At 38.8% G+C, this 7,975-nt stretch overlaps 1 protein-coding gene across 1 annotated transcript in view; it reads left to right on the top strand.

The window, feature by feature from the left end:
- The window catches only part of HIVEP1 (HIVEP zinc finger 1), an 87,078-nt gene that overhangs the window by 75,545 nt on the left and 3,558 nt on the right, over positions 1-7,975 (top strand).

Below are 7,975 nucleotides of genomic sequence, written 5' to 3'. Positions count from 1 at the left end.
TTCCCCCCTCCCCCTTAAAAAGGTGTTTGTTTTTTTTTTTTTTTTTTTTTTTTTGCGGTACTTGGGCCTCTCACTGTCCTGGCCTCTCCCGTTGCGGAGCGCAGGCTCAGCGGCCATGGCTCACGGGCCCAGCCGCTCCGCGGCACGTGGGATCTTCCCGGACCGGGGCACGAACCCGCGTCCCCTGCATCGGCAGGCGGACTCTCAACCACTGCGCCACCAGGGAAGCCCGCGTATGGTATCCTTTATAAATCCTTCTCATAAGGAGGATCCTTCTCACTGAAATTTTATATCTATATGTAAAATAAAAAACTTTAAAGATTTATAGTATAATTAATTATTCTTAAACTGCCATACTTACTGTAAAACAGAGTGTATTTGTTGTGAAATTAAAAAGGTTATTAGTTTACATTTTCCTTGGGGATTGTATTTTATATGTTCCACTCTTCATAATGAAATAATTACTTGAAGCTTTTAATGTCTGTACCTGTAAATATTCAACTCACTCATGCATATTTGTAAGCTAGGTTATTGACTGTAGTTCATTGTTGACCTTCTTTCAGATCATTCTGTGGTTAGGTTTGTATAATATGACATCTGAATGTGGAGACCTGGCTTTAAATCTTGGCTCTGACACTTCTGAGCTGTGGGCTTCACACTTTAAAATAATTAACTGCTTTTTAAATTTGTTTTAAATCATTGTCTGATAAAAAGTCAGGTCCTTATTAATTAGTCCCTGTTTTAGTTATGATCAGATAGCACCGGTCTGTCTGTAGTACTAAGCTGGGTTCTCTCGCAGTCTCGATGGCTAGAACCGGAGTAGAGGCATTCAGGCATCATACGTACAACCGAATAAGAACTGCAAAAATAGGTACAAGATACAAGGTAAGAATAGTGTTAGGTGCCAGATATTTAAAGAGAGTGTGTGTGTGTGCGTGTGTGTGTGTGTTAGGATGTATTTTGGAGAAATTACCTGTGCCTTTAAATTGAACGAGAAGTGTTGGAATTTGTTTAAATTAATAGTTTCCTATGAAATAATGGGAAAGAAAAAAATTGCTTGTCAGAAAGAGAAGTCTTGATGAGTATAATAAGAACAGCATGGAGATGGAGATTGTGCAGGCTTATCTGAATGAGACAGAATATTGGCGTCAATAGAGTAAAATAAAGGTCCTGGAGCATTGGCAAATAGGTTTTTCCTTAATGTCATTTTTTAAAAGATTATTTTGGTCTTTGTAGAAAAAGTCGAAAAACTAGTGGAGAGAGTTCCTGTATATTCTTTACCCAGACTCCCCTGTGCTAGCGTCTTACATAACCAAGAACATTTGTCAGCACTAAGAAACTAACCTCAGCTCAGGATTGCCAACTGAAGCATAGGACTTACCAGTTTTTCCCCTGATGTCCTTTTCCTGTCCCAGGCTCTCCTTCAGGATCCCACATCACACTTAGTCGTAGTGGCTCCTCCAGCGTGTCCCTCAGTCTTTCCTGTCTTTCATGACCTTGACATTTATGGAGAGTACTGATCAGTTATTTTGTAGAATGTTCTCAATTTGGGGTTTTCTGATATGTGCTCACAGCTGGATTGAGGTTATACATTATTGGGGAGGCGCCATAGGGTGGTTGTGCTTTCCTTAGTGCATCATATTGGGGGCACAGTATGTCAGTATGTATTACTGGTCATGTTAACCTTCTTTACTTGGTTAAGGTGATGTCTGCCAGGACTAGCTACTGTAAACTTACTGTTGTTCCCTTTATAAATGTTAAATATTTGCGGAGATACTTTAAAACTATGCAGATATCCTATTTATGCATTGATGGATCTTGCCTGTGGTAAGTATTGCTATGGTGTCCTAATTTATCAATTAGAATTTTTCTGCAAGGAAAAGATACCATTTCTCCATTAGTTCATTCATCCATTCATTCATTTACCTCAGTATGGACTCAAGGTTATGTATTTTATTCTTTGGGTTATAATCCAGTTGTTATTTATTGTGTAGCTCAAGTTCTCATTGACCATTGAGAGCTCTTTGAGGTCTGTTCCTGTGCCCTTTCAACATGCTGCTTCTTTTTTTTTCTTTAAGTGGTTCCTTACTTTTTTTTTTTTTTTTTTTTTTTTAATTCATTTATTTTTGGCTGTGTTGGGTCTTTGTTGCTGCGCCCGGGCTTTCTCTAGTTGTGGTGAGCGGGGGCTACTCTTCGTTGCGGTGCGCAGGCTTCTCATTGCAGTGGCTTCTCTTGTTGCGGAGCATGGGCTCTAGGCGTGTGGGCTCCAGTAGTTGTGGCATGTGGGCTCAGTAGTTGTGGCTTGTATGCTCTAGAGCACAGGCTCAGTAGTTGTGGCGTATGGGCTTAGTTGCTCCTAGGCACGTGGGATCTTCCTGGACCAGGGCTCGAACCCATGTCCCCTGCACTGGCAGGCGGATTCTTAACCACTGCGCCACCAGGGAATCCCAGTTCCTTACTTTTTGACACCCAAGATGTTCCAGCCATGGAATTCACCATTTCCCCAGGAACCCCTGGTTCACTTTACTGGAGAATGGTATTTAGGAACCAAGATCTAGCTGCTAGGTGGTGTGTTTCTGGCTACTAACCTGTCACTGCTTCTAGCCCATCTCGTTGGATAGAGCTGGGAAATATGCATATTTATGCTAACTCGTACATATACATACATCTGTGTTTATTTCTGTATCTGTGTATGTGTATGCGCGCAAACACGCACACACACACACACACACACACACACACACACACAACACAAATGAGAACATGAGTCCATACTGATAATTCCAGTTCCAGTCCAGTCCCACAGAGTTTATTTTAGCCTCCTCCATTTCCTTTCATTTTTCTTTCACCAACAGTAAGAAACCTCCTTCTCATCTTACAGTATGTTCACTTATTTGTTCAGCTCTAGCATACCAATAAACTAGCCGCCCCCCCCCCCCCGCCCGTGAAAAACAGGTTTACAGTCACAGCATAGTGTCTGTGTGCAGCTCTTTTTGTCTTTAGCCATCACATTGTCTGGTCAGACCCCCTTTGCCTGGGTTACCTAGGTCATGGTTGTGGAGTTCACTTGTACTCAGCCATCTGTCTCAGCTTGCATTTCATCTTAGATGTCCACCACATCCTGGTTAGTGGTGTTTGTATTTACACACCCTACAATTCACCTTAGGGTGCACAGTTCTGTGGTTTTCGACAAATGTGTACAGTCGTGTGTCCAGCCCCACAGTTCCACAGAGAACAGTTCCATCGCCCCAAAATTCCTCTGTGGCACTTCTGTATAGACACCTCCCCCCTGCACCCAACAGCCCCTAGCAGCCACTGATCTCTTTTCCTCCCTGTATTCGTACGTTTTCCAGAGTGTCATATGAAAGGAATCAGAATAAGGAGCTTTGGGGGTCTGGCTTCTTTCACTTAGCAGAATACATGTGAATTTGTCCATGTTTTTGTGGGCGTCAATAGTTCATTCCTCTCTATTGCTGAGTAGTATTACGTCGTATTGATGTGCCATAGCTTCGTAGCCACTGGCCACTTGAAAGATACCTCTATTATTTCCTTCCTGCTCCTTGATTTTGGTTTAGTTTGATTGTCTTTTTCTAATTTCTAAAGCTGAGAACTTAGATTATTTATCTGAGACCTTCTTTTCTAATAGAAGTGTTGGATACAATAAATTTCCCACTAACCACTGCTTTAGCTGCATCCTATGAATTTTGAATGTTATATTTTGGTTTTTATCCAGTTCAAAATATTTCTAACTTTTCTTTGAGACTTTCATTTCTGACTCATGGATTGTTTAGAAATGTGTTATTTAATTCTGAAATATTGGGGGATTGTTCAGATATCTTCCAGTAACTGATTTCTCAGTTATTCTGTTTTCAAGCAAAAACGTAAGTATGATTTCTGTTCACTGAAATTTGTCGACGTTGGCTTTGTAGCTCAGAATATACACATTGGTGAATATTCCCCGTACGCTTATAAGGAAAGCATATTCTGCTCTTTGGGTGGAACATAACTGTTAACTAGGTCTAGTTGGTTGACAGTATTTTTCAAGTCTTCTGTGTTCCTACTGATTTTCTATATACTTGTTTTATCAATTACTGAGAGTAGAGTGTTGAAGTCTTCAGCTGCAATTGTGGATTTGTTTATTGCTTTTTTGTTTTAGCCTCATTTATTTTGAAGCTCTGGTTTCATTGCTACACATTTAGGATTGTTATATGTTCGTGGAAAGGTAACCCTTTTATCATTATGTAATGTTCCTGTTCATCCTTGATAATATTCCTTGTTTTGATGTCTGCTTTGTCTGATATTAGCATATAGTTTTTTCAGCTGTATTTTAGTTAATTTTTAAAGGTATATCTTTCTACAAACTTTACTTTCAATCTATTATGTCTTTATATTTAAAATGGATTTCTCATCCGTAATATATACTTGGGACTTGCTTTTTTACCCAGTCTAGCAGTCTCTCTCTTTAAATTCATGTGTTAGACCCTTCCTTTTATTTTTATTTTTCATGTAGTTGGAATAAGATCTATGATCGTGCCAGCTGTTTCCTATTTGCTTCATTTTTTCCTTCTTTTTATGCCTTAATTAAGCATTTTCATGGTTCTGTTTTTCTCCTCTGTTGACTTATTTGTATCTTTTAAGAAAATATAGTCATCTGCCTTCAAATAATATTCCATTACTTTACATGTAGTATAAAGACTTTATATAACAGTGTATTCACAATTCCTCCTTTTCATCCTTTGTGCTATTATTGTCATACCATTTACATTTACACATGCTCTAAACATATAGTACATTTTTACTACTGTAGACATTAAATTATCTTTTAGAACAAGCAATTAAAATTTTTTTTTAATTTTATCTTCATTTATTGTGTTTCCATTGCTTTTCTTTTTGGGGGGGTAAATATGAGTTCCCATCTGATACCATATTCTCTGTGCCTAAAGAGCTTCCTTTAACATTTATCGTCAAGTAGGTCTGCTGGCAGTGGATCTCCTCAGTTTTTGTTTTCTAAGAAAGTTTGTACTTCTCTTTCATCTTCGAAAATTATTTTCAATGAGCATAGAACATAGAATTCTGGGGTTTTTTGGTTTTGGTTTTTCTTTTCTTTTCTTTTCTTTTCCTTTTCTTTTCTTATCATTGTTACTGTGTTTTTCACCGCTAGCATTTCTTTTTTGTTTTTGTGTTTTTCCCCGCTAGCATTTCTTTTTTTTTTTTTTTTTTCATAGTTTCACCTCACAGATGAAATTCCCGCTTGGTAGTATATATTGTTCACCTTTCTCATTGGAGCCTTTAACATATTGGTCAGTTATTTTAAGTTCTCTGAAAGTTCTAACATCTGTATCATATCTGACTGGTTCCGATTGCTTTTCCTCTTCTGCATATGTTTTTTCTTGCCTTTTTGTATGCCTTGTAATTTTTGTTGAAAGCTAGACATCTTGCATAAGACAGTAGAGACCAATGTAAATGGTTTTGATGCCTAGCAAGGCCCTTTGCGTGGGAGTTAGAGCCTTTCTAGTCAAGAGTTGGACTGGGTTGGAGAGATTTGTTGTTGTTAAGGCCACCATCAGAGCACCAAAGCCTTCAGATTCCTATAGAGTCACTTATTGTTTGGGGTGGGGGTTGGGTTATAAGAGAAATGCTTGTTCCATTCCAGTTTTAGGTGTTTCCTTTGTGCTATGCCTCAGAGAGGGTGCTCTACACACTCTATTCTTCTCCTGGTCCTCTTCCAGCAGTAGTTTGCTGTTACCTCTCATTTCAAGCTCCTTAACTTGGCATTAAGGGGTGAAGAGGAGGATGGGATGCCACCTCTGTTCTGATGCAGCCTCAGCCTTCTACGTGCACCATGTTCTCAGGTTTCTGGACTGTGGCCCTCTTGTTCTTCCCTAGCTCAGCTGTTGTGGTGGACTCAGCTGGCAACCTTGTCCCTCCTTAAGGAGTAGAGTTGTGTTTTTTCTGTTATTCATTTTCCCTACTGCAGTAAGTTTTCACCAAAGTTCCCAAGGGCAGCAATGCTTGTTGCCCTCCTCTTCACAGGACAAAGTGTTTGTTCCCTAGTGGAGAGAGGGGAGATGGACCTAGGGGGAGTTCCTTGCCCCCTCCTAAATGCTGCTCCTCTCCCCCGGATCAGGACCACAATGGATACTTAGTGCTCTTTTCTGTGAGTGCTTGAATGGTGTTCATGACATACAGCCTGCAAGAGAATGTAGCCCCTGAGGAGTCACACAGCCCTCCCAGCCCGCGCTTGGCTCTAACCAGTCTGTCAACCATTTAGCTGACCGCCCCCGACCCCGTGTCCTGCTGCATCTGCCCCAGATGACACAAGCATTTGTCTCCTCTCTTCCTACAGACACTGTCTCTAGAGTTTGGGCGGTTTGATTGCCTGGGACTTCAACCTTATGATGGGTTTAAGGAAAGGAAAGTCATAAACTTAAAGTTAGACCTGTTATTTAAAAAAAGAAGAAGAAAAAGAAGTAAGAGCTTTTACAATAAAGCAAGTCTCACCCTAGTCAGACTTTGTGGCAGGGTTGGCCTCTGATGAAATCAGCCTCCCTCTCCAGTAACCTGTTCCCTCTTGTCAGTCATCCGGTTTCTTCTGTTTTGTTTTGATTTTTTTTTACTTTCTCCTTTGAAAGAAAAATTTTTTCTCATATTAAAACCTCTAAAAATACATCTGATTTGGCATTCATGTGGCAAATTCAAAATATATGGGGGATGACTCTCTAATTTTAGCATTTCAAACATCAGACAAGGTATCAGAGAGGGGTCTGTGAGGCAGGAGGCAGGGCATCTACCTGGAAATCACCCATTCCACGTCCAGCATGGGCATCTGGTGGGATTCAGTAGATTGGTGTTATTTTATGTTTTGTTTTATTTTATTTACGATTTTACAGCAAAATAGTAGAACCCATATATCAAAAGACATGAAATCACATATTAAAGGAATCTAAATGTATATGTTTTCTGTTTGAATGTTTTAATTATAAAAGTAACATATGCTTGAGATAAGAAAAACATAAAAGTTCTAGTCTGTTCTATCTCCTAGAAATAATCATCCTCAAATGTGTTGGTGTTGATGCTTCAAGACTTTTCTCTAAGAACTTGTCTTTGTAATATAGAAAGAGTAGTAAATTAATATGCAAACCATTTGGAAAACCCAGGAAATATACCTCTTAATTATTTCTGTTTACGTTTTTTTCTCTTCAAAAAGAGCATATAAATGCAGACTGTATCACAGCTAAGTTGAACTTGGTCTGATGCCTTCTTTATTATAGCTCAGTGACAATGAATTGGGGTAGAGATTTTGCATTCCTCCTCCATTTTAACTTTTTAAACTTTATTAGCTTTCTAAGGGAAGGTACCTCTAATTTTGCAAGATTTTGAATAGATAAGGTTTTAAATCCAATTTCACATGAGCTTATGAGATATCTGAAACTATTCCCTAGATTATCTTGAATATTCCTTGTTAAACATAGTCTCACATGACATTATAAGGCTGATATTAATGACTTTTAATTAATGTTCCCCTTCCTGTGAGAAGTGGGTTGAGTCATTATAGAAAAAAATGATGGGAAAATTTAGTACCTTTCTCAGTTAAAAAAAAATAAATGTACAAGGATTAAATATTACAGAATATTACTAATCAGAGGACAGTGGAAATATACCTAAACTACTATTCAGATATAAAGGAAAATTATTCTGTTTGCAAATATGAAATACCATCATTTTTTTGGTTTTGTTTTCATTTGTTCAATAAAAGGGAGATACAAACAAGTAGATAGAGAAAAAGAGCTCAGAAAAAGAGTCGCACTGAACTCTTTGTTAATTTTCTTTATGTAGTTCAGTTTTCTTTTGCAGGTTTTACGAGTATAATATTTGAGGCCTTTATTTCTGGTTTTCGTTGTGTATCACCCTCTGCCTGTCTGCTCCCGCGAGGTTCATTTCACGTTCTGCATCCTTAACAAGCCTCCCTGGCCAC

Source organism: Lipotes vexillifer, unplaced genomic scaffold, assembly GCF_000442215.2.
Source record: "Lipotes vexillifer unplaced genomic scaffold, Lipotes_vexillifer_v1.1 scaffold1154, whole genome shotgun sequence".
NCBI lineage: Eukaryota > Metazoa > Chordata > Mammalia > Artiodactyla > Lipotidae > Lipotes > Lipotes vexillifer.
This window is presented reverse-complemented; position numbering and strand designations above follow the sequence as displayed.